Below are 27,705 nucleotides of genomic sequence, written 5' to 3' on the forward strand. Positions count from 1 at the left end.
TAAACTGCAGTTCCCCAAATTCTCCTATAGGTATTACTGTAAACAACTGTTATAAAACTCTGGACACTTCACAAAGGAGACATGCAGATGGCCAGTAGCTATATAAAATGACAGTAAAATGTTCAGCTTTTTAATTATTTTTTAGAAAAATGATGGGAAAATTGTTGTCTTTTTTTTTTTTCTTTTTGGATTTTTTGAGGTAGGGTTTTACTCTAGCCCAGGCTGACCTGGAATTCACTATGCAGTCTCAGGGTGGCCTTGAATTCACAGCGATTCTCCTACCTCTGCCTCCCAAGTGATGGGATTTAAAGGCGTGCACCACCACGCCCAGCTTAAATTGTCATTTTTAAGTATCAGATAATCAAATGTTAAAATTATTGGAAGAACTCTAGTGTTTTAAAAACTGTGAGGAAACCCATGCTCCTGGGAAAGTCAGCAAGAATGCCTGCTAGTGTTCTGGTATGTGAAAGCCAATGGGAAAGCTGTGTACAATTAATGACCACTACACGCATTTTTCATATTTCCAAAACTAATATCAGGTATGCAGGACATAGCCACATTCTTTTTAAAAAATATTTTTTTTAATTTATTTGAGAGCAACAGACAGAGAAAGAAGCAGATAGAGGGAGAGAATGGGTGCACCAGGGCCTCCAGCCACTGCAAATGAATTCCAGATGCATGCACCCCCTTGTGTATCTGACTAACATGGGTCCTGGGGAGTTGAGCCTTGAACCAGGGTCCTTAGGCTTCACAGGCAAGTGCTTAACCACTAAGCCATCTCTCCAGCCCCATAGCCATATTCTTAATTCAGGGATGAAATAAATTGCAACTTTGAAAAGCAGGTTCCTTCTCTAGTCAGCTCTTTCCAAGCATTTGCATTTCTAACAGTCTTTCTTCAGACATCCTCCCCATTGTTTTAATGTAAAGCAGTTGAGCTATGTGCCTTATAATTGCTAAAGTGTTGACAAGAGCAACTTTAGTAACTTAAAACCAGTCTCAGTTCCTGTAATTTTAATTTCTTGAGGTTTTCCAACTTAAAATCTTAAATCTCTCAGTCCAGTCATCTTTAGCCAAGCACATCAGTCCATTACACATTATCCTTAATCAAACTCCCTGGTCCTGGACATCAGAACACAGCCAGCGCTTATGCCAGTAGCCCAGTTTCAACAAAGTCCTCTGTAGCCTTTCCTTCCCCTTAGAAAGCTCTTAAGCCGAGGCTCGAAGTTCAATACTGTCTGCACTTAGCATTCTCAAACTCTAATCAGAATAATCCATAATACTTGGTTTACCACTCCAGAAGGTGTCTTCAGGTGCAAGCACCAAGTCCATGCCCATTCAAAAGACTACATGGTCAGGTTCATCTCAGCCTACTCCTCAGTAACCAACTTCTGTAACAAATAGCTTCAGGTTCACTGAGATGAACTTCCAAACCAGGCATAGTTATGGCAGAAAGAATTTATTGAAATTTACAGATTCAGGGGACATCCTTCATGGTAGAAGAAGCTGGCCTGCTTTCACAGGTCCAAGCAGCAAGAGAGAGAGAAAAAACCACAAGCCCAAAAGGCAAAAGCCAAAAGCCCCATAGCATAGCACTCTTCAGGAATCCCAGCCAGGCACACTTTGTATATCTTTAGATTAAAATTTCAACATTTAAAGTTTCCTCTCCAGTTTATCTTCTTTAGTCAGTTCATCTCATCACTACCAACAAAAACTTTTATTGTTCTTACCATAACACTTTTAATATAACCAGGTTTTTTTTTGTTTTTTTTTTTTTCTCAAAAGGCCTTCAGGCCTTTTGAAATAACTTTCTTAAAGGAAGAGTAGATAAGATTTGACTTATGCTATTTACTCAGAATAAACATATACATTTTGGAACTTTATTTTTTATAACTTTCCTGAAACACACTTTTGCAAAAAATATATATATATGCAGATTGAAACATTAGAAATTTCTTTTTACAAATTTAGTAGAGTACTTTTAAATTTAAACATAAATCTCGAGGCTGTTGTCTGTTAGTAGTTCCATATAAACATAGAAAGATAAAGTAAATATCAAATGGTTACAAATTTCTCAAAAGGAGTCCCCATAGTGACTTGGCATTCATTCATCATCATGCTGGGGCCAGGATCCTGAGATTCCCTGTGCTTGAAGTTCCCTGGCTCTGCAAGGCAGGGACACTAAGAAAGAGCCAGTTTTGTGTTTTCTTTTTTCCTAAATTCCAGGAATTCAGGGCTATAGGCTGCTTTCTGATCCTGCCATTTTAAAACTCTTTCAGAGTAGGAGAATCTTGTATTTTTTTTCTATGGTCTTAATTACTTTTAGTGCTTTTTCTGGGGAATACTCAACAGTAAAAATTGGCTATGGTGTAGTACAGTGGAATTAGTGGAAAACCATCCCCACAATGAAATGGCACTTCTCAGAACAGAAATCATTCTGCTGCCTTAGAGCTGTGAGCCGTGTACATACTCATATATACACATTCATTTCAAGTGCACTTTTCATATAGACTCTAGACAACCTTTCACACATTCATTCATTTATTCAGAAATTATGCATTTCCATTTTAAATTTCTATTTGTTTTTTACAACTCCAGAGATTAAAATCAAACCTGATTACTAGGCAGGGTGTCAGGAGAGGATGAGGGAACTGGAGGAGCCACAGGAGCTGTTAGGGTCAGGTCCTCTATGGCATCAGGGTCAAAAGCAGAGGGTAAGGACAAGTATGGAGGAGGGGCTAGAAGGACCTGGTAAGAAAAACAGGTAGAACAGAGAGAAGGCCTTGCATACAGAGTGAAAAGTAAGGTACTGTGGACCATTTGCCTGTACATTGGCAGAAGTTTGTTTTAAATCAGTGAGAATTTGGAAATCAAAAGTATCATTTTCAGGCCATTTGGACCCATTATCCAGCTTATGGATGTGGCCAGGCAGAGTTGCAGAGGAAGATAAGACGCTGTCCAAAAGTTGTAGAGGATTTAAATTCCTAAAGAGACAGGGAAAGAGAGAAACAAGGGTGAGAGAAAAATAAAACAGAGCTTAAGCTGGGTTTACACAGAACACCAGTATGACCCCCTGGCCCATGAGGGTGAATGGGGCCTGCACCTCCCACATGGGCAGAGGCCATACAGGTCGCAACTGTTGGCTTTTTAGCCTGTTAGTGGGCAAGGAGGGCAACTGTGCTCCCAATGGCAAAAGTGTAAGGGTCCGAGAATCCCTGAAGAAAGACCCCAGACTTAAATAGTATGTAAAAACAAAGAGCATTTATTCTGCAGAATCGGCCAGTATTCAGGGGTCAACCATTCATACAAAATGGTGACCCTGAGAGAAGCACGCAAGCCCCTTATAAGCACAACTAGGGGAATTCCAGGCGGGTAAGGTAATCTTTTAAAATGATTGGCTAGGCAAGCAGCAGTTACAGTTGTACATTTCTGATTGGTTGGGGCAGAAGGCACGAAGGGTGCAAAAGGGACATGTCTGGGTATGCTTGGACATGTCTCCAGAAACTGACTCAACCCCCAGATCCACCTTGGAGCTGAACAGGCAGAGAGACATAACTTGACCTGCATCAAAGAAGATGAAGCCTGTCCTTCGCCGAGCCAGGGACTCAGAGCACACATGGAAAAACTGTTCTTTGGAACTGGGCAAGAGATAAGAAAATTGTTCTTGTCCTTTGTACCTTCCAGTCACCCTAATTCTATCTCCGATACTTCTTCCTGTCGTGAGAAGACACTCTTAACTGCTTTTAGGGGATGAGAGTTGAAGACATCAGATCATTTACTATTTCTTGCTGAATGGGACATGAAGTGGGGACTTGTTGCAGTTAGAGAGTCTCTTCCAGAGAGGGGAACTATTCTGATGGACCCCAGCATGTAGGAAGATAGTCTTGGAAGAGAACATTGGGGAGAAAAAATAAAACTAAGGAGTTAATGAGAAGTCAGCACAGAGCAAACTGCTCCTTTTTGAGGTTGAGGGGATCCAGGTAGACAGGCTTGGATTATCTCAGGACCATCTGAGGATGAGCTGTCTTAGTTTTCTTCCAGAACTATTCATTAAGTGGCACAGTAGTGTTCGACGTGGCTTATAAAACAGATGAGACATTGGCAGAGTTTTCAAAAACATATACACAACATTTAACCTTGAAAATAGAGAGCCATTGGGTGTCATTAAAGGCTGTACAAATATATTTTTTTTGGTTTCAGAACTTATTTATATATTCTAGATTTGAAAATAACCCTTTTTACATCTATAGTTGTTTTTCTATATATATAATATATAACATATTATATATAATTAGAACTATGGGAAAAGGATGTCTAAATGTTTGTTTCCCCTATTGGAAATATCTTGCTGTATTATTTAATAGGACATTCATATATTTAAGATATATTTTATCTTTGGTTTTACATTTCTCTCTGAGTGTTTAAGACTATATAGATAGCCAAAATATAATTAAGGATTAATTTTAGAAATCACTAATGGCTATCTAAAGAGACTTTAGGGACCCAGGAATAGCCCTATACTTACTGGTGTTGTCTGTCTGGGTGAGTCAGGGCCACTCTGGCCAAGTAGTTTTCACTTCTTTGGGAATTCAGGAGGACTGATAGCTCCTCAATTGTGACTCTCTTGTTTCAGACTGTACACCAGTTTTGGTTGGGTCTCCGTATCCTCCCTGCTCAGGAAGACAGGTGACTTACCAGGAGGCCAGTGTAGAAATGTCCCATCATCTCCAGTGGCCTCATGACCTGGGAACACAGGCCAAAATATTGGCACCTTTTGCTCCGATGACTCCAGTTGGCTTTGGCTTCTACATAGGTAATTAACAGACTTAGAAAGTAAGTTACACCAGCCTGGTTGTATGTACATATAGAGCACATTTGATTACTGAAATAGATTTAGTTAAAGAATGGCACAAGAGCTTCTAAAATCATTTTGTCTACATTTACAATTTTGTTGTACTGTGGCAGCATAAGCCATGTATCTGAGACATATGAAGTAGGCACATCTTATACTTGAAATATCTAACAGTGATAAGTACAGGCAGAACCTATTACCAGTCTTGAAAACAATACCAATTAATTTACAAACAAACTAATTTAGCCTAGAAATTATCAGAAAGGACAAATAAGACAGTAGCACATGTGTTTGAAAACATCTTTGATTAGTTCAGATACCTTTGTGGGTACCAATTACCCAGAGAACACTGGAAACAGAACCACAGAGCTTTAATATTATTTTTCTCAGATGAGGATCATTATTTGAGCATGAAGCTGTACCCCAAAGTAGGGAATATGTCTTAAGAGTTAATTTTGTTATAAGCACTGGACTTAAAAAGTCAGAAATGAGACAGTTACTTTACATACAATAGAGCAGAATCTGGTCTTTTCTGAGCCAAAACAGCTAGCTAAATTTTAATATAACCCTTCATATATCTTTTTTGAAAGAAAAGACACTATTTGACAACCAATGATTTTGGCTTAAACTTGATAGCTACTGATTTTATGTACCATAGAAATTTATTAACATAAAACACTTTTATGTTTTACCCATGACTTAAATTTGATAAGCTTAAGCAAGCTATCATAATATATTTTAGCCTGAAAATTAGTTTTTTGTTCCTTAAGATTTTGTAAACAGTTGAAAAAAATCTCTAACTTGAGGTTTGGTATTTAGGCTTAGCCTGAAAATTCTTTCCTATACACGCACATCTTAATCACATACTTTAACATTTTGATCTATGTACCACTCAAAAGGCATTTTTTTAAAATTTTTATTTATTTATTTGAGAGTGACAGACACAGAGAGAAGGACAGATAGAGGGAGAGAGAGAGAATGGGCGCGCCAGGGCTTCCAGCCTCTGCAAACGAACTCCAGACGCATGCGCCCCCTTGTGCATCTGGCTAACGTGGGACCTGGGGAACCGAGCCTTGAACCGGGGTCCTTAGGCTTCACAGGCAAGCGCTTAACCGCTAAGCCATCTCTCCAGCCCTCAAAAGGCATTTTTAATGAGCATTCTGTGTCCCAACATTGAAATATTCCTTCCCAGTTCCTTTAATCAACTCATCTCACCCCATTATTAATCATCTTTCTTATAAGGCTATTAAGAAAAACTACTCCAAATTGATTAATCCTATTACTCACTAACAAGCAAGTAGTCTAAAGACAATTTTATGTCATTAATACCAATAACACACTTGGAATTGATTTTGTTAGGCGTAACTAAGGCAAATTTGGTTGCTATCTTGAGGCAGGCTAGCCTAGAAGTCAGGTCAGTTGTTCCTTCCTTTTAAGTACTAGGACATTATAATCTTTTAAAAAATTATTTTAAAATACCTGACAAATTATAAGTTAATAGTCTTCTGTGTAAGTTGAAGTTGACCTAGAACATAAACTCACTAATTATATTTATGATATCATGTAATAAAGTATGGCATTGTTTACATAAAACCTAAGTTCACCAAAGGCTTTAGTTAAATGTGACCTTTTTAATCCTGCTTCTTGGTGCTGGTGCTGTGGTGGCTGGGCAGGGCTTGCATACACTTAGATCAGCGCCCACCCCCCAAGCTCCTGGGCACTCACCCGGGGTCAGGTCTAGTATACATGGAGATAATGGCCAAGACTGGCCAATTACCTGAAAAGGAAAGAAGGGGCCCTCTGGGACAGTTGGGAAAAAAGGGACCCTCCAGGACTGCTGTGAGCCTGCTGAAGGAGGGGGCTGCTGGGAAAAGAAGGGGCAGAGACATGGTGCCTGCATGAGCCAAGGTGCCATTGTCCAGGTACATGTGAGCCTGCCACCTGACTCTGACCCGAGCTGCTTCGGAGCGCTTGCAAAGCCGGCTTGCAGTATCGCCTCTTAAAGGGAGTGAGGGAAAATTTCTTTCCTGAACTTTTCATTTTCTAGTCAGATAAGCTTTGCGGGTTCACATGTCTGGGCCACATGAACACCCAGAAATCATCCAGGGGGTGGTCTGGAGGATTTTTTTTTTTTTCCCAAAAGGAGGTCGCCTTTCTCTGGGAGAGCTTAATTCCCCTAACTTTCAGGGAGCTCTTCTTCCATGAATCTGAAATTTCTTTTGGCGGGAGGCAATGTTACCCATGATAGAGTAAGATTAGAAATGTTCCCAAGGGCTAATTAGCACACAGGGGATTCCCCAAAGATCTGGGCGTGAGCCTGTCCACAAGTTTAAGAGGCTGGCAACCTGCCCTACAGGATTTTAAGAGGTTGGTGTGTTACTGTTTTTTTTGTGTGTGTCAGAGAAAAATAGATAAAGGGTTTTTGCCAATACCCAACAGGTTGTCAGGGTCAAGGCAGAGGATGGCTGTTCTTCTGTCAGTACCAAAGAGCGGCCTTGGCCAAGAGACATAAGTTGCCAGTTCATCATGTCTGGTCTCATGCAGTGGCTCAAACCAAAAATAAAAGAGGAAAAAGAGAAACCTGCCATCCCTAAAATATATGGAGGCAAGGCTACATGGGCCCATGTCTCCTAGTCTCTCTGGGAGAGCACTCACTTACCCTGTCTATCTCATAAGGCCCCTGTTCAGGCTTCAGCTGTGGGTTGCTGGATTCTTGCTCTGGGGGATGACTGCGGTCCACCAAAGACGTCCAGGTAACCAGGGTGGGTGAGCCCACAAAAGTAAAAGACTTTGGGGAGGAGTCTCGGTGAACAGCTTTCTCCTTACCTGTAGGGTCATTAGGGTCCCAGTTCGAGCAAATCAAGGGAAAAGCCACATCAATATCAGTCTGGACTGCTGTGGGCTGGCCATTTGGCCCTGGAACCGACTTTCAGGCTGCTGCTAGCACCTGTACTCTTTTCTCAGATGTGAAGAACACCTGCAAAAGCTTTAACTTGGTAAATGGTAGGAAGGTGGAAGGTGCCTCCCTCTAGCTATCCCACATTGAAAATCGGCTATTCATTCCTGCAAAAGATGGTTAGTTTTCCTGGCCATACTGTTAAACCCATATTGTCCCCAAGGTATTGGAAGTCCTTGAAGATTGACTGGACTAGGTCCAGTGGGATGGAACTCACCACTTGTCCCATGGTGTCTCAGAGAAAGAACGAAAGGACAAACAAGACATAAACATACAGACAGAAAAACAAATTTCCTGGGAAGGGAAAAAGAAACCAAGACGCTACAGACGGCAGATGGACACCCATCAGCATTTACCAAGACCAGAGTCAGACTGGTGCTCTCAGGCTCTGCCAGATGGGAGCTTCCCAGCTCCACCAGATGGCAGCCTATCCTGTGAAAGTACTCTGCCAAATTGAAGCTCTTCTGCTCCACCAGAAGGAGGTGTGGAGCATCCTCGGAACCCCCTGGCCCCAAGACAATTACTGGCTGTACAACCTTACCTCTGTGGGCCTCCAGATTTCACCCAGATGCCACATTTACCAAAAATGAAACAACAGAGCAGACCAAAGAGACACAGTACAGAGGAGCACCCTGACTCACTGATTGACAGAGAACCAAATGCTGTCCTGGAAATAATCCACTATTGAATCTGGGGGTCCCCAGTGACCCAGCATGAGCCACAAATGTAAGGGTCTGAGAATCACTGAAGAAAGACCCCAGACTTAAATAGTATGTAAAAACAAAGAGCATTTATTCTTCAGAATCAGCCAGCATGCAGGGATCAACCATTCATACAAAATGGCAACCCCGAGAGGAGCATGCAGGCCCCATTTAATCACAACTTGGGGAATTCCAGGAGAGTTAGGTAATCTTTTTAAATGATTGGCTAGGCAAGCAGCAGTTACAGTTGTACATTTCTGATTGGTTGGGGCAGAAGGTGCGAAGGGTTGCAAAAGGGACATGTCTGGGTTATGTTTGGACATGTCTCCAGAAACTAACTCAGTCTCCAGAGCCCACCACCTTGGGCATGCCCTTTGTTTGCGGTTTTTCCCAGAAGTCTTGCCTGCCTCTCTGGGAAACTGAAATTTAGGCCTAGCTGTAAACTGGAGCAGATTTGATCCTCTCAAAAGTAGCTGGCTATGGAAGATGAAAGTGGCTGGGAGTGGGAGATGAGAGCTCAGGAGGGAAAGGGAGAGGAGAGAGGGAGAGGGGGTGTCTCGAGATGGTGCAACTGAACTAAAAGGTGCCTCTTAGGGTATGGTAGACTAAAGAGCAACACCCAAGGTTTCAAGAGTACATCTTTCTGGAGACCTGGGGTTGGGGCCTAGTGGCAGAGGGGTATAGCCTGGTGTGCCAGCACCACTTCCATGAGGTGGGGGGAAACCTGAGACAGGCCAACCCAAGAGAGAGAGGGACACTTACTGAGAAGGAGGGAGGAGTAGGGAAGAAGGGCAAGGCTGAATCGTGGTGGGTATGAGAGCCTGTATCAGATATAGATGGTCTGAGGCCTTCAGAGGATTGAATGGCAGCTCGGTGGTTTAGTCAGGGAAAAGGAGGCCTGGCCACCTAAGAGGGCAATCAGAAGCCTTCCTATCCAAGTTAGGCAGCACATGTAAGCCTCAGGAGTGACCAAAACCACAGAGACCATTCTGAGGCAAAGATGGAAGTTTTTATTTGGGGAGAGGGGAGAAACATGAGCTGCCAGGATTGATAAATCTACACCTGGAGCATTGTTAATGGCTGGGCAAATTCTTGAGGAATGTAGATGACCCACTTCCTTATCTCTGTCGCCCTCCTGCTTTGTCCTGACCTAACAACAAATTCTCAAGCCTGGCCTCTAGAAATTCTGACTCAGCCATCCCTAATTGAAGAATTCAGCATTTTCAAAAATGTTTTAGGGTTATTTGGTGATTTTTTTAAAAAAAATTTGTTATTCTTTTATTTTTGTTTACTTATTTGATGTTTTTATTCATTTTTATTTATTTATTTGAGAATGACTGCAAGAGAAAGAGGCAGATAGAGAGAGAGAGAATGGGCATGCCAGGGCTTCCAGCCACTGCAAACGAACTCCAGATGCGTGCGACCCCTTTGCATCTGGCTAACATGAGTCCTGGAGAATCGAGCCTTGAACCAGGGTCCTTGGGCTTCATGGGTAAGCACTTAACCGCTAAGCCATCTCTCCAGTCTGGTGATTTTGACACGTTAGGATTAGACACTGATCCAGCCTTCAGATTCTTTACCATGTTGGTCACTCTTACTTGTGAATCTGATAGAATCTAAAATTACCATGAAGACAAATTTCTGGGCACATCTGTGAAGAAATTTCTAAGTTAGGTTAATTGTGATAGGATGACACAACCTAACTATAGGCAACACCATTCCATGGGCTGGAGTTCCAGACTGAATAAAAAGGAGAAAGTGAGCTGAACACCAGTATTCATTGCTCTCTACCTCTTGACTGCAGATTGAACATGACCAACCACCTCACACTCCTGCTGCCATGATTTCCTCACCGTGATGTCCTGCAGGGAGGATCTTTTTGGTAAGGGGTATCTCAGCTATCACCAGGCTTACTCAACACTGCATGCCTGTGCTCTGAAGAAGATATGATCTAGCACTCATTGCTCACTCAGGATCTCTCTTGGGGTGCAGAAATTACAGACATGTTTACCAAGCAGTCAAGCTGAAGCCTGAGTAGAAATTTTAGAACAATATCACTTTAAGCCAATTGGTTATGTTCATCTGGACTTTGAACAAGTTCATGGCCACTCAACCTGGCCCCAAAGGTGAAAGAGAAAAAGACAAAATGATTCTAGCCACACACTACTTTAAACCTTCCTGGTATACCCTTTTGTAGCTGCTGTTATGGGTCTTGAAAGGGAGGGTACACTGTGTCTGACACCAAGAGTGACACAAGACTGTCTTTTGGGGTGTGAGGACTATTTCACTGAGTTCATTTTTTTTTTTTTTTTTTGCAGTACATGCACAGTTTGTCACACTGTTTCTTTTCAGTTGAGAATGGTTTCTCAAAAATGTTTTGCCAGTATTTGGCCATGCGTAACCCTGGGCATCCCCAGGAAAGTGCTATGAGTCACAGCTCCTTAGAGGCACCATCAGAGATGCACATTTTGGCTCATTGTGTGCTTGCTTGGGATGAAAGTTATTTCTGAAAATATACAGGAAGAGAACCAGATTAGTCCATACAAGACAGATGTCTCCAGAATCCACCTTGCAATGGAAAGTTCTACCTTTTTGTTACTTGCATAAATTGAGCTTCAGCTGAACTTACCTTGCTAAAGAGTAGAGAGCCTTCCACCACACTTGAGGGCCAAAAGGCCAAATTACTAAACATTTAAATAATATGAAAGTGAAAATATTTGACCTTTGACGTTTTCTTTCTTTGTATGTGTATCTATTTATTTGATTCAGGATATGTGAAATTCATGCATACATACTTGTAATTAAAAATAATATTTTGAATGAAATAAGCAATGGTTTGGGCAATGATAAAGAAGAATTTAGAAAATTAAAAAGAAAAAATAAAAAGAAGAAACACCTTCTACTTAGATTCCCAGTGTTCATGGCTGACTATACAGAAATATCTCAATACAACCTGTCTGGAACCAGATGTTTCCTTAGTAGTTAAAAAGTTAGTTAAAGGCTGAATCACTAAAAATAATCATACTTCATAGCCTGAGCAATGAGCTTAACTTAACATTACAAATGAACAGCTATCTGACAACCTTTTGATGTGGTTCCAAGATGATCTTGAAGTTTGTGTCTGCTGATTAGAATTCTGTGTCACCTTTTATGCACATTATTTTCCATTGCCATTTGTACTCTTTTTAAGTAGAAGAATTTTTAACACACTTGAATATAACCTGAACACAAATAATTTTAAATTTTTGGTTACTCTTCAGTATTTCACAGTTGTCTCATTCACCTAATTCAATAGCAGATTTTTTTCAGTGATTTAGTTTTCATATTTTTTATTTCACACTCAAAATTTTGCTAGCCAACATAATACTTAACCAAAGTCTATAATTAGAAGCATGAGGAGAGCTGGAATTAACAGTTTAAGTGTGCAGCTCAACTGGAGCCAGCTGGAGTGGCCATAGGCCAGACAGCATCCTGTAGCATTCCTTTGACCACAGGCTTGATTAGCATATTCTATAGAGGCAATGGAGAATGCTGACTCATGCTGGAGAAGTTTGATTCAGATCTATCACTTAAGGGACTTTCTATCTACTGAATATGCTCTGTCTGAACTCCTCAAAATGCTCTTGGGTAAAAAAAAATTTTTTTTCAGTTGTATGGGAAGCAAATAGTCATCAAATTGTTGAAGGGCTCTACCAAACACAGGAGCCCACTCTGGAACATTAAGATCAGCAGCAAGGCTATAGTATTTGAATGAGGTTAAAAGGCAAATATTGGGCTGGAAAGATGGCTTAGCAGTTAAGGCGTTTCCTGCAAAGCTAAAGGATCCTGGTTCGATTCTCCAGGACTCGTATAAGCCAGATGGACAGGAGGGTTCATGCATCTGGAGTTCCTTGGCAGTGGTTGGTGGCTCTGGAGTGTCCATTTTCTCTCTCTCTCTCTCAAATAAATAATAAAATATATTTTAAAAAATAAAAGGCAAATATTTAGCTTTTTCTAAGGGAAATATTTGTGAAATAGGCAAACTTTTTTCTTGAAGTCAAGAAAATTGAGATTTTAATGGTTTATTTTATAAGGTTTCCAGTTTGTGTAGTACATCACTGGATGCACAGAGTTTGCTCATTACTGAAGTAGAGATCACAGGTGTTCTGTTCCTATTTTAGTGATAAAGGAACAGACCTAAAGACTTTCTGGCCTATGAGAGTGGTGACCATCATGACCTTCTATTGTGATTTTTGCTCTAACTTCCTTGTTATCTTTTTGGTTTTCTCCCCATTTTGAGCCTCACTGGATAAGCAATGTGAGGGGCATCTTTTTCATTAATGTTCTTAACACCTGAATTTAATTAGTAAATAACTGGGTGAATTGACTAGTTCATCAATCAAGTCTCCCACTTCTTGAACCTGTGTGTCGAGTGTATCAGAATCTTCTCATGCTCTGCTGGCTTTTCTGTGTCTTCAGTGTTCCCCCACCTGAGAGAAACTCATGTCTAGTCACAGACAGTTTGTGGTAAATGTCACAAACAAAGGTGAACAACTCTAATGTTGATATATTTACATTCTGCATGGGTTCACGGCATACCTGGTTTTTACATACAAGTGTGAGAATTTCAAACTTGGGCTTCAATGTCATCTTGACATGCCAAACTCAGTAGTTTTTTTTTATATATATATATAATTATTTATTTACAAGCAGAAAAAAAGAGAGAGAAGACAAAAAGAAATGGGCACACCTGGGCCTCCAGCTATTGCAACAAAACTACAGATGCTTTTGCCACTCTGTGAATCTCCTTTACATGGGTACTTTATGTTTACTCTCAGGCCTTGCAAGCAAATGCCCTAACCATTTAGCAATCTCTTCAGCTCCCCCCACAACTCATTAGTTTTCAAAGTAGATAAACATAACTTTCAAGATTGCTTTTGTCAGCAACTAAGATTTATTTCAGTTAAGGTTTTTCTTGTTTATTTTTATTTATTTATTTGAGAGTGACAGAGAGAGAGAGAAAGAGGAAAGGTAGATAGAGAATGGGCATGCCAGGGTCTCCATCCACTGTTAACGAACTTCAGGTGCATGTGCCACCTTGTGCACCTGGCTTACGTGGATCCTGGGGAATTGAGCCTCGAACTGGGGTCCTTAGGCTTCACAGGTAAGCACCTAACCACTAAGCCATCTCTCCAGCCCCCCTTTTTTTTGAGGTAGGGTCTCACTGTAGCTCAGGCTGACCTGGAATTCACTGTGTAGTCTCAGGCTGGCCTCACACTCACGGTGATCCTCCTGCCTCTGCCTCACAAGTGCTGGGATTAAAGATGTGCACCACCATACCTGGCTCAGTTAACATATTTTTATCCTCAAAGAATATTCAGTAAATGTCTGTTATATTTGCATCACCTTTCAAAAATATTGGGTAATATCAAACTCTGAATACTTAAATAATTGCCTTTTCTGGCTCTTGAATAATAGTAATTGCTTTAAAATTTTTTGTTTTTATTATTGTTTATTGATTTGAAAGTGACAGAGAGAGAGAGAGAGAGAGAGAATGAATGAGCATGCCAGGGCCTCCAGCCACTGCAATGGAACTCCAGACGTGGGTGCCCCCTTGTGCATCTGGCTAATGTGGGTCGAGCCTTGAACCAGGGTACTTGGTCTTCACAGGCAAGCACTTAACCACTAAGCCATCTCTCCATCCCAGAAACTGCTTTTATATTGTTGTTTCCACAGCTGCTTGCTATTCTATATATTCAGATATAAGACTTTTATTTAATAGTTGGCTCAGTAAACTGACACACATATCAAACAGAAGATTGAACTATCATTAAATATTTCTATATAATGTGTATGACATTTTAAATAATGGGTTTTTGGATTTTCCAAGTTGCTTTGGAGAAAACATGAATTATTCTTATTGCTGTCCCTCCTTAAGTCTGCATATCTTGGTTGTTGATGGAAACTGAGTCCCTGGAAGATTCATCATTAGATGTGGCCACATGTGCATAATATAGGTATAAATACAAACAGTTCCCACAGCATGTAAATAAAAGTTCCCAAATGTCATATTTCATATAGACCATTTACAAGTGTTTCATAAAACATTAAGGCTTTATATTTTACATAATAAGTCATATATATATCTGTACAAAGAAAGATACAAGATAAACTATAGTATAATAAATTCTAGACATTTGCTATATATCTGGAACTGAGCTCAAATTTTTACTTTATATGTTTTATTTCCTTTATTTTTCACAAAATCCTACTTACTATGTACTGCCCATTTCATAGTACTTGATGTGAAACAGCTAAAAAGCCTTTTCTAGACGCCATAGAGACTGTAAATGACCAAACTTAGAAGCGAACCCACTGTAAGCCCTAGCACTCACACTGCTGCCTGTGTTCAGCTGCTCCTCTTTGGAAAACTGTGAAGAAAAATGTTTCTTTTTTCATTCCACTTTGTTTAAGATACATAAGCTTTTCCTTTCTTTTTTCCCATTTTTTAATTATTGACAATTTCCATAATTATAGACAACAGACCATGTTAATTCTCTCTCCCCTTACTTTCCCCTTCACAACTCCACTCTCCATCATATTCCCCTCCCCCTCTCAATCAGTCTCTTATTTTGAAGTCATCATCTTTTCCTCCTATTGTATTGGTCTTGTGTAGTTAGTGCCAGGAACTTTGAGGTCATAGATATACAGGCCATTTTGTGTCTGGAAGAGCACATTGTAAGGAGCCCTACCCTTCCTTTGGCTCTTACATTCTTTCTGCCACCTCTTCCACAATGGTCCCTGAGCCTTGGAAAGTGTGATAGAGATGTTTCAGTGCTGAGCACTACTCTATCACTTCTTCTCAGCACTATGGCACCTTCTGAGTCATCCCAGAGGTCACTGCCATCTGAAAAGAGAAGCTTTTCTAACCAAAAGTAGAGAAGCATTAATACATGGGTATGAACATTAAGAAAATTGCTTACCTGGAAGTTTGGTGATTATAATATATCCATTGAGCTAGATACCAGTAGGTGTTACACCCCTAGGGCTCATGATTTCCCCTATTGTAGATTTTCATTATCAGGCACGTATTCCCTCCTGTGGAACGAGCCTCCAAGCCAATTAAAGAGTAGTTGGTTTCCCCCATAACAGACTTACCACAATTGCACCCATATTTGGCCTGGCTAGCCCAACTTAAGGTTTGCAGTGTCCACTGTTGTTTATCTCCACTGATGACTTCTGTCCGCCACATGGAGCTGCATGCAACATAGCTTTTCCAGCTTTCTGTCAAGTGGTCTATAGGGGTGAGGTTTTCAGCTCAGCTCCAGTAAGATTTCTCAGTGACCTTGCAATTCAGCCATGTGGAAATAGGGTCTTACCCTCTATTCCTGGTGGGAAACCAAGAACTTCAGCAATGGCCTGTAAGATTTTAGGGATCATCAGGGATTTTCTTGGCCAACAGTTTACTGGTATCCCATCCCTAGCGCTGAAATTTTTCTAGTAATAATTTATGGCTTCTGTATGTGCCATTGTTCAAAAGTAGGTTTCCATATGACATATTCATACCATCTTAGATTTTTTAATGTTTATTATTATTATTAACATTTATATGGATACATCATTGTTGGTGCCTTCTTTTCCCTTGTCTCTGTCCCCATTCCAATGGGAATGCTCCTCAGTGGGATTGCAGGTATTCCCCATGGGGTTGTGGTTTATGTATTGTGGGAGCAGGAGTCAGTTATTTTGGGGGGAAGAGAATGCCTCTGGGCATGAGGTCTCAACCTATGGCTCTTACAATCTTTCCACCCCCTCTTCCGCAAGATTCCCTAAGCCATACTGGGTTAGTTTTAAGTATGCTTCAGTGATGACCTCTTAGGAGCCTCTGGATCTTTACCTTGGTTGGTGTTGAGTATCCTCTTGGCACTGATTATCGGGTTCAGCATGGAAGCAGCACTCAAGCTTGTCTTCCCAATTCCTCTGTGTTTTAAGCTATGCTTAGCTGAAAAGTGAGGGGTAGTTTATCTCCTCCAGTCTTCTGAAAAAGAACAGATTCTCCAATGGAGAGTGAAGTCAGCATAGTTTTGAGTGGGATAAGCATTAATTTAGGGAGAACTTGATGTAAGTAACCCCTCTTTTAGCCAAAGATTATAGTGAGAGCTTGACACTGGAGAACATAATCTTCATCTCCATAGGATTCTGATCTGGTTCCCAATTCCAGATATGGGTTTCTTTACACTGAGTGGATCTCTTCACCAATCAGAAAGCTGTTGATTACCCACCAAGGCTATGTGCCACTATTGCACTGGCATCTACATCCTGTCAGGGTGTTTACTTCTGAGAAGCTCAGACCTCTGGTCGCTCAGACTGTTGTTGGCCATTTCCCCCCAGTAGCTCATGTAGCACTTTCCAGCACTAGACAGGCTAACTGTCTGGGGACTGGCTTTCTTCTGAATTTTATGCAGGTCTCTTCATGTTCTGTATCAGCAGCATATGGTGTCTTCAGCAATAGGGTCTTAACTTTTGCCTCAGTCAGGTGGTAATCAAGTGCTTTGACAGAAAGTTGTCTTGATTTGGGGACCTTGTAGATCTCTCTGATCAACAGCTCAATGTGAGTAACAACCAATCTGTGGTGTTGGGAGTTACAGGTCAGAAACAGAAAAAAAAAAAAATTCTTTTAAGCTTAAGCTTTATCCCACACTCACTAGAGCCCTACTTTTCAGTTGCCCCCCCCCCCTTAGTCCTTTGCAGAGTTATATCTTTTAGGCTATCTCCAAGGTTAAAGGTTTCTATAATATCTGCTCATTTTGAATGTAATTTTGTGTTTGTTTTCTCTTTCTTCCCTTCCCTCCTCACCCCTCCTTACCCCCAACACCTCCATCCCTACTGTCTGGGACTTGGCCTATTAGGTATGTCAGCAACTCAAAGGAAATCCAGGTTAAAAACGGCAGATAAGTAAAGCCATGCATAGTATGCCTTTCTGAGATTGTGTGAGTTCAATGAGCATGATTTGTTCCAAGTCTGTCCACTTTTCTACAGATTTCACTGTATTTTTTTTTTCTTAGTGCTGAGTAGAATCCCATTGTATAAATGTACCACACCTCATTATTCATTCTTCCAATGATGGGCATCTGGGTTGATTCTAGTTCTTATCTATAATGAATTGAGCAGCTACAAGCATGGTTGAGCAAATGTCTCTGTACTGATGCATTGAGCATTTGGGATAAATGCCCAGTAAGGGAATAACTGGATCTTGATGATAGCTCTATGTTCATCTTTTTCAGGAATCTCCAAATTGATTTCCATAGTGGTTGTACAAGTTTACATTCCCACCAACAGTGGATGAGGGTTCATCTTTCCCCACATCCTTGCCAACATTTGTCATCGTTAGATTTTTTTTTAATAATTACCATCCTTACTGGAGTAAGGTAGAATCTCATGGTTGTTTTAATTTGCATTTCCCTAATGGTTAGGGGTGTTTAACATTTTCTTACGTGTGTGTTAGTCATTTGTAATTCTTCCTCTGAGAACTTCCTAGTCAGTTCTCTGCCCCATTCTTGGAGTGGGCTATTTGATTATTGTTTAGTTTTTTGAGTTCTTTGTAGATTTTAGACATTAGGCTTCTATAAATGGTATAGCTAGCCAATATTTTCTCCCACTCAGTGGGTAAATCTATTGGCTCTGTTTATAGTGTGTTTGTGCAAAAGCTTTTTAGCTTCATGAGATCCAGTTGGTTGAGTGACTGTTTAATTTCCAGGGCTACTTGAGGTTTTCTTAAGGAAGTCTTTTCCCACTCCTATATCATGAAGAGTGCCTCCTATTTTTTTACAGTAGGAGAAGAGTTTCTTGTCTTATATTGAGGGTTTAATCTATTTGGATTTGATTTTTATGTACGAAGAGATGAGTTGGTCTAGTTTCATTTTTCTACATATGGTCATCCAATTTGTCCAACACCATTTGTTGAAGATGCTGTCTTTTTTCCAGTCTGCGTTATTGGAACCTTTGTCAAATATCAAGTAGCTATAGTTACTTGACCTAAGGTTTGAGTCTTCAGTTATGTTCCATTGGTCTACATTTCTGTTCTTATGCCAGTACCATGCTCCATGCTGTTTTTTTAACTATGGCTTTGTAATATAGCTTTAGATGGGGTATAGTGACACCTTCAGAGGTGTCTTTTTTTTCCCCTGAGGATATGTTTGGATATTGAGGCCTGCTACCAGTCCATATGAATTTTGAGACCATTTTTTTTCTATTTCTGTGAAGAATGATACTGGGATTCTTGTTGGTATTGCATTAAATCTGTATATTGCTTTTGGTAGAATTTCCATTTTCACAATATTAATTCTACCTATCCAGGAGCATGGGAGGACTTTCCATCTTCTTAAGTTCTCCTTGATTTCTTTCTTCAGGTTGTTTTGTAGTTGTTGTTGTTGTTTTAATGTTTTCATTATATAGGTCTTTCACATCCTTGGTTAGTGTTATTTCAAGGGATGTTGGTTGCTATTGAAGATGGGACACCTTCACTGATTTCTTTCTCTGTTTATTTGTCCTTTGCATATAGAAAGCCTATTGAGTTTTGTGCATTAAGTTCCTATCGCTGTTCCCACCTTTCATTTACTCAATCTCTTCCCCTGACCTCACTAAGGCCTTTCCACTGAAACCAATCTGTTTTTCTACTTATATATGCACAATACCATCCCATTAAGTCCTTCCCTCTCCTCCTTCCCTATTGGCTCCTTTCTAGCTGGCCCCTGCTGTGGAGTTTTATTCTAACTCACTAGTCCAAACATCTGTAGCTAGGATCCACATATGAAAGAGAACATGCAGTGCTTGACTTTCTGGGCCTGGGTTACCTCACTAAGTATAATCTTTTCCAGGTCCATCCACTTCCCTGCAAATTTCATACTTTCATTTTTCTTTACCGCTGAACAGAAATATTATGTAAATGTACAACATCTTCATTATCTACTCATCAGTTGAGACATCTAGGCTCGTTCCATTTCCTAGCTATTGTGAATAGAGTGGCAATAAACATGGTTGAGCAAGTTATCTCTAATGTAGTGAGACAAGTCCTTAGCATATATGCCTAGGAGTGCCATATATATATATGCGGTAGTTAGATTGATGATAGATAGATAGATAGATAGATAGATAGATAGATAGATGATAGATAGATAGATAGATAGATAGATAGATAGATAGATAGATAGATAAAGTCATATGGTAAATCTATTTTTAGCTGTTTCAGAAACCTCCACAGTGATTTCCACAATGGCTTAGCAGATTACATTCCCACCAACAGTGTAGAAGGGCCCGTCTTTTTCTGCATCCTTGCCAGCATTTATTGTCATTTGATTTCTTGATGATAGCCATTCTCACAGGGATGAGATAGAATGTCAAAGTAGTTTTAATTGGAATTTCTCTGATGGCTAAGGATGTAGAATATTTATTTAGATGTTTATATACCATCTGTATTTCTTCTTTTGAGAACTCTATTTAGTTCCATAGCCCATTTTTTAATTATGTTTTATCATTTCTTACTATTTAGGTTTTTTTTTTTTTGAGTTCTTTGTTTATCCTGGATATTAATACTGTCAGATGTATAGCTGGGAAAAATTTACTCCCTTTCTGTATGTAGGTTGCCTCTTTGTTCTGTTCACCATGTCCTTTGCTGTACAAAAGCTTTGTAATTTCATGAGGACACAGTGGTTGATTAGTGCCTTTATTTCCTGAGCAAATGGGGTTATAGGTGGAAAGAATTCCCCTACTTTTTCTTATAACAGTTTCAGAATTTTGGGTCTGATATTAAGGTATTTGATCCATTTGGACTTAATTTTTTTTTGCATGGAGAGACATAAGGACCTATTTTCATCCTTCTACATATAGATATCCAGTTTTCCCAGCACCATTTGTTGAGGAGACTTCTTTTTCTCCAATGAGTATTTCTGGCATTTTGGTTAAAGATCATGTGGCTGTAGTTGCCCAGACTTACATCTGGGTCCTCTGTTCTCTTCCATTGATCCGCATGTCTGTTTTTGTGCCAGTATCATGCTACTTTTGTTAGTATGGCTCTGTAATATAGGTTAAAATCAGGTATGATTATACCACCAGTCTTATTTTTATTGCTCAAATTTGTTGTGTATATTTGAGGAGTTTTGTGCTTACAAAGGAATGTTAGGATTGTTTTTTCTATTTCTTTGAATAATGCCATTGGAATTTTACCGGTAATTGCATTACATGTGTAGATTGCTTTTGGTAAGATTGACATTTTCACAATATTGATTCTTCCAATCCAAGAACATGGGATGTCTTTCCATTTACTAGTGTCTTCTGTAATTTCTGACGTGAGTGTTTCAAAGTTCTCATTCTTGAGATCCTCCACTTCCTTGGCTAGGTTTATTCCAAGGTGCTTTATTCACTTTTTGAGGCAATTATAAATGGGAGAGATTCCCTGGTTTCGTCCTCCACATGTTTGTTGTTAGTATATAGGAAGGCTACTGACTTCTGTGTGTTTGTTTTGTATCCTGCTACATGGCTATAGGTGTTTATCAGCTCTAACAGTTTACTGGTAGAGTCTATAGGGTACTTTATGTATAGAATCATATCATCTACAAATAATGATAATTTGATCAATTCCTTTCCAACTTGTATCCCTTTTATGAGTGTTTTTTGCCTTATTCCTATAGCTAAGACTTCTAGTACTATATTAAATAAAAGTGGGGATAGTGGATTTTAGTGGAAAAGCTTCAGTAACAAGCTCACAATTCCGCCTAACATGGCATAACTATCCTGCGTAAAACCGGAACCACAAAATATTCCCCCAACACAAAGTTTGGTCTCTAATATAATAGGTCTAATATAAATTTAGCAGTTAGCTAATGATATAATTATAATATTGGTGTAGATACATACAAACACTCTGTTATCAAGGCAGGACAGAAACATTGCAATCATAGTTCTCGTTTCTGTAACTGGTCACGTGGCCTTAGCTGGTATTTGTAACTGCCTTCTTCTACTACCTATTCTGTATTTGCTCCATTTGTAGCAAGCACCTCAGCAGGTCTTGGTTCTTTACCTGAAGGGGTAACCCATACCTTCATTCCTGAAGGATCTGGGCCATTTATCACACTACTTCTGTTGGGTTGTTGCCGTTGTCCTTGACTTTGACAACAGGACATGGTAATACTAACAGATGCCCTAAAGGATCTCCTGCACTCCAGGAATACTCTTCCTTTCCTCCATTGTGGAGGAGCAGTCCAGTTTCCCCCTGGTAATCTGAATCAATCACCCCTGCTGTCACTGTAATTCCTTTCTCAGCCTGTTCACTCAAGGGCATTAGGAGCCCAAAGTGACCAGGGGGAAGTCTTAGCTTCCAATTCAATGGAATGTTCTTTGTGTCTCCTGGCAAAAGCACTCTGCCCTCTGGGACCAAGACTTGTAGTCCAGCAGAGCATAAGGTTGCAGGAACAGGAAGCAATAATCAAGCTAATGGGTCACTTGGGGTGATGGAAAGTGGGACCATTCCCATTTCCACCCCTTGATTCCTGGACCCGTGAATCCGGGCTATAGGAGAAACAGTACCATATATAAGACGCTGATTCAGAGCATATACAGCCTGCTGGAGGACACTCCCCAGCCCTCCAAGCTATTGCCACTGTTGGCACTGTAGCTGTTTTATCAAAAGGCTATTCCACCATTCTATCAAGCCAGCTGTTTCACGGTGGTGGGGCACATGGTAAGACCAGTGAATTCCATGATCATGAGCCCACTGCCATACTTCCTTGGCAGTGAAGTGAGTTCCTTGGTCAGAAACAATGCTGTGTGGAATGCCATGACAGTGAATAAGGCATTCTGTAAGCCCACGGATGGTAGTTTTGGCAGAAGCATTACGTGAAGGAAAGGTAAATGCATACCCAGAATAAGTGTCTATTCCAGTAAGGACAAAATGCTGCCCTTTCTATGATGGGAGAGGTCCAATGTCGTCAACCTGCCACCAGGCTACTGGCTGGTCACTCTAAGGAATACTACCATATTGGGGGCTCAGAGTTGGTCTCTGCTGCTGGCAAATTTGGCACTCAGCAGTAGCCATAGCCAGGTCAGCCTTAGTTAGTGGAAGTCCATGTTGTTGGGCCCATGCATAGCCTGCATCTCTGCCACCATGGCCACTTTTTTTGTGGACCCATTGGGCAATGACAGGGGTGGCTGAGGAAAAAGGTTGACCACTATCCACAGAACGGGTCAGCTTATCTACTTGATTATTAAAGTCATCCTCCAATGAGGTCACCTTCTGATGAGCATTAACACGGGACACAAGTTTCTTTATATCCTTTGCCTATTGAGAGAGTTCTATCCACATACACCTTCCCCAAATGTCCTTCTCACCAATTTTCCAATTGTGCTCCTTCAAAGTCCCAGACCATCCGGCCAAACCATTGACCACAGCCCATGAATCAGTGTATAACCACATATCTGGCCATTTTTCCTTCCAAGCAAAATGCACAACCATATGCACTGCCTGGAGTTCTGCCCATTGTGAAGACTTCCCTTCACCACAGTCCTTCAGATTTTTTCCAGAAAGGGGCTGTAAAGATGCAGCTGTCCACTTCTGGGCGGTGCCTGCATAACGTGCTGAACCATCTGTAAACCATGCCCTAGACCTCTCTTCAGTCAGTCGATCATAGGACACACCCCATGATGCCATAAGTGCATGCTTGGGGACAGAAGGCAATGGAACAGGAGTAGCAACCATAGGCATTTGGGCAACTTACTCATGTAACTTACTCATGCCTTCAGGGCCTGCTCGAGCCTGATCACATATATACCACTTCCACTTAATGATGGACTGCTGCTGTGCGTGTCCTATTTTATGGCCTGGTGGGTCAGATAACACCCAGCTCATAAGGGGCAGCTCAGGTTGCATAGTAACTTGATGGCCCATTGTCAAATGTTCAGTTTCCACCAATGCCCAATAACAGGTTAAGAGCTGTCTCTCAAGTGGAGAATAATTGTCTGCAGATGATGGCAGGGCCTTGCTCCAAAATCCCAATGGCCTCTGCTATGATTCACCTGTGGGGGCCTGCCAAAGGCTCCAAACAGCATCCCTGTCTACCACTGAAACCTCAAGTACCGTCGGATCTGCTGGATCATACGGCCCAAGGGGCAGAGCAGCCTGCACAGCAGCCTGGACTTGTTGAAGAGCCTTCTCTTGTTCTCTTGTTCTGGGCCCCACTGAAAACTAGTAGCTTTCTGAGTCACTTGGTATATGGGACAGAGTAAGACACTCAAGTGAGGAACGTGCTGTCTCCAAAATCCAAATAGGCCCACTAGACATAGTGGTAGGAGGGGCCAAATGGAACAACTTGTTTTTCACCTTAGAAGGAATATCCCTGCATGCCCCATACCACTGAACTAGAAATTTCACTGAGGTGGAAGGTCCTTGAATTTTGGATGGATTTATTTCCCATCCCATGATGCACATATGCTGTACCAGCAACTCCAAAGTGGTTGCCACCTCCTGCTCATTTGATCCAATTAGCATTATGTCATCGATATAATGGACCAACGTGGCACCCTGTGGAAAGCACAGGCAATCAAGGTCCTTGCAAACTAAGCTATGACACAGGGCTGGAGAGTTAATATAACCTTGAGATAAAACAGTAAATGTGTACTGCTGACCTTGCCAGCTGAAGGCAAATTGCTTCCAGTGGTCCTTATGGACAGGTATGAAGAAAGCATTTGCAAGATCCATAGCTGCATACCAGGTACCAGGAGATGTGTTAATCTGCTCAAGTAAAGAAACCACATCTGGTACAGCAGCTGCAATTGGAGTCACCACTTGATTAAGTTTCCAATAATCCACTGTATTTCTGTAGGATCCATCTGTCTTCTGAACAGGCCAAATAGGAGAGTTAAAGGGAGATGTGGTAGGAACCACCACCCCTGCATCCTTCAACTCCTTTATAGTGGCACTAATTTCTGAAATCCCTCCAGGGATGCGATACTGTTTTTTATTCACTATTTTCCCTGGTGGTGTGAGCCTCAATGGCTTCCATTTGGCCTTTCCAACCATAATAACCCTCACTCCACAAGTCAGGGAACCAATGTGGGGGTTCTGTCAACTCCTAAGTATATCTATACCAATTATGCATTCTGGGACTGGGAAAATAACCACAGGGTAAGTTTGGGGACCCACTGTTAATCTAACATTTGCCAAAACTCCATTGATCACCTGACCTCCATAAGCACCTACTTTAACTGGAGGGCCATGTTGCTTTTTGGGGTCTCCTGGAATCAATGTCAATTCAGAGCCAGTGTCCAGTAGGCCCCGATTGGTCTGATTATTTCCTTTCCCCCAGTGTACAGTTACTCTAGCAAAAGGCCGCAGGTCCCTCTGAGGAAGGATAGGTGTAAGTTTAATATTGAAACTTTTGGCAGTTGCAAGAGGGTCCTTCCTTGAGGGGACCCAACCACCCCTTCAATCAAGGGGCTCAGGGTCTGTAAACTGGCCCAATTCTGGAAACTGATTAAGAGGTCTTGATTCCCTGTTGCTATAATTTAACGTGGCTTCATGTTCCCTTGCTCTGGAACTTTTCTGCTTATACAGATCAAGAAGAAACTCAGTAGGCTTCTTATCTATTTGACTTCTGGGAACACCATTATTAATTAGCCAACGCCAAAGGTCCATACGAATCATACCTTTATGTGCATAATTTTGCCTACGCTGTTTATTACAAAAAACACGTTCGCCCCACCTTTGGCGATTCCACACTGCCACTTGGCCCTTGTTACCCTGAGATCAAGTTATGCCCATTGCATCTAAATCACCTAATGCAGCAACTGCAGCTCCCACTGTGAGGTCTTCTTTACATATAAGACCAATGATGGGAGACTTTAAATATGCTGGCTCTCCCCTCACAAATCTGTTTCTTATAGTCTTAGTGAAGGGCACATTCTGGACGCTCCCATTGTGGGGGCAAAAATGAGTTTACATGGCAAATCCACTCCAGCATTCCAAGTTCTCTGAGCTTTTTAATCCCTTCATTGACATTAAGCCAAGGGATATCAGGCAGCTTGAGCTCATTCACAGTAGGCCATCTTTGGATCCATACTTCAGTCAACCAATCAAATAAACTCTTGGCACCCCTTCCAACTGCATGAGCTGAATTGTTAAATCTAAAATCTCTGCTCAATGGGCCCATTTTAGTAAATTAAGCCTGATCTAATCTTATGTTCCGTCCTCCATCATCGCACACCCTTAAAATCCATTCCTACACATAATCCCCATGCTTCTGCCTGTGCAAGTTAGAGAACTCCTGAAGTTCTTTAGGGGTGTACCTCACCTCCTCCTGTGTCACACTTTGTATCTTACCTTTAGGGGCCTGCCTAGTCTTCCCTCTGGTATAAGCCTAGAGGCAAAGATGGGTGGGAACTGAGAAGCATCAGCACTTCCTGTTGACTCCTCAGACAAAGAGGGATGAATTCCCTCAGGCAAGGGAGGGAAGGATAATACTTCAGGGTGTGGGGGTGGGGATACAACTGGTGGTAAGGGAGGGCCAGTCGTATTTTTATCCAAAACATCTTCTTCAGAATCTAACACTTCAATGTCCCCAGGTTCTTCAGGGTCTTCCCACACATCACCATCCCAAGTCACAGGATCCCACTCTTTTCCAATCAGTGTCCTCACTTTAACTTCTGATAGTTGGTGAGGCTGGGATTTAAGCTTACGTTGCAAGTTAGCCAATCTCACAATGAGAGCTTGGGTTTGGTTTTCTGCAAAGCCCTGTTCTGGCTAGAGAGGAGACTCTCCTCTAGGGCACCTTTAGAAACCTTGAGTTCATGTATGTGGGTCTTAAGCTTGGAATTTTCCTTTTTGAGCTTCTGCTGTTCCCTCACTAGTTTGTCCAGAGATGCTAAAAGCAACCAACCAGCCTCATCATTGGTCTTATTTTCCACAAATATTCAAATGTTTTAAATACAGAGTCACTAAATTTCTCGCTTTTCACAAGACATGACTGAGGGTCACCAAATACATCTATCTCATGGAGTTCTTGAAATAGTGCATACCATGGATTATTAGTGCCCTCCTTATTTCCAGGAAAAGTGCTGTCCTTATCACCTTTAGGGCCCTTAGTAGCATTGAAATGGGAGAGCCAACCCCAGATAGCACTAAGCCCACTAGAGAAATCCATCCTTACAATTCTGTTTCTCTAGAACCACTCCTGGTACCAAAATCTGTATTAGTCAGGGTTCTGTAGAGGATCAGAACTGCTAGAATGAATTATTTAAAAAGGGGATTTATTGGGTAAGTTTAGAGTAGTCCAATAGCAGTTGCAGGCCCAAGAATCATTGAACCTGGTAGCTGCTCAGTCCTTATGTCCAGAAGCCTCAGCAGTCCCGACCCAGCACTGCAGATGGTGCGGGGAAGCCTGGCAGCTTCCTGAGGAGCTGCTGGGTTTCAATCCATGTGGGTCTTCAGTTGATGCTGGTCTTCAGTCCGCACTGGTCTTCCTTCAATCCACGCTTGAAGGTAGGGAGCAGCTCCTGCAGCCAAGTGGAAGGGAGGAAGGAGGAAGAAAGGAAGGAAGGGGCTCTTTTTACACAGAGCTTCCTTATATCAAGTCCCCCTCTGAGCAGGGCTGCCCACTCTGGGGGAAGGGCTCACCCTGGGGGAAAGACTTCTTCCTTTAGTTGAGCCTTCCTAGAAGCAACCTGTGGATTACTAAACAGATGAAGTTGACAACACCTTAACTATTACAGTATCTATTGAGATGATCATGTGATTTTTATCACAACATGTGTATTAGATTTATTGATTTACGTATGTTGAACCATCCCTACATCTCTGGGATAAAGCCTCTACTTGATCATTGTGAATGATCTTTTCATATATTCTCATATTCTGTTTGCCAATATCTTGTTGAGAATTTTTGCATCTATGCTCATGAGGGAGATTGACCTGTAATTTTCTATTCTTGTTCTTTCTTTGGCTGGTTTTGATATCAGGGTGATGCTAGCTTTGTAGAAAGAGCTTGGTAGATTTTTCTTCCATTTCTATTTTATGGAAAAGTGTGAGAAACATTGGTGTTATTTCCTGCATGAAAGTCTGGTAAAATTCACCAATGAATCCATCTCAGCCTGGACGTTCTTCATTTGGGAGATTTTTTATAACTGCTTGGATTTCCATACTTGTTATAGGTCTATTTAAGTGGTTAATCTCAATGTAC

The 27,705-nt window shown here is 41.2% G+C and overlaps 1 protein-coding gene across 4 annotated transcripts in view; it reads left to right on the forward strand.

Annotated features, from left to right (window-relative positions):
- The window catches only part of Bach2 (BTB domain and CNC homolog 2), a 475,485-nt gene that overhangs the window by 183,044 nt on the left and 264,736 nt on the right, over positions 1-27,705 (forward strand). For 2 of the 4 annotated variants that reach the window (XM_045154010.1, XM_045154011.1), the window contains exon 3: positions 10,311-10,388. The exons of the other annotated variants lie outside the window; for them this stretch is intronic. The gene's annotated coding sequence lies outside the window, so the exon portion shown is untranslated. The remainder of the gene's footprint in view (positions 1-10,310; positions 10,389-27,705) is intronic. 4 annotated transcript variants of the gene reach the window in all.

This window comes from Jaculus jaculus, chromosome 7 (genome assembly GCF_020740685.1).
Source record: "Jaculus jaculus isolate mJacJac1 chromosome 7, mJacJac1.mat.Y.cur, whole genome shotgun sequence".
Taxonomy (NCBI): domain Eukaryota; kingdom Metazoa; phylum Chordata; class Mammalia; order Rodentia; family Dipodidae; genus Jaculus; species Jaculus jaculus.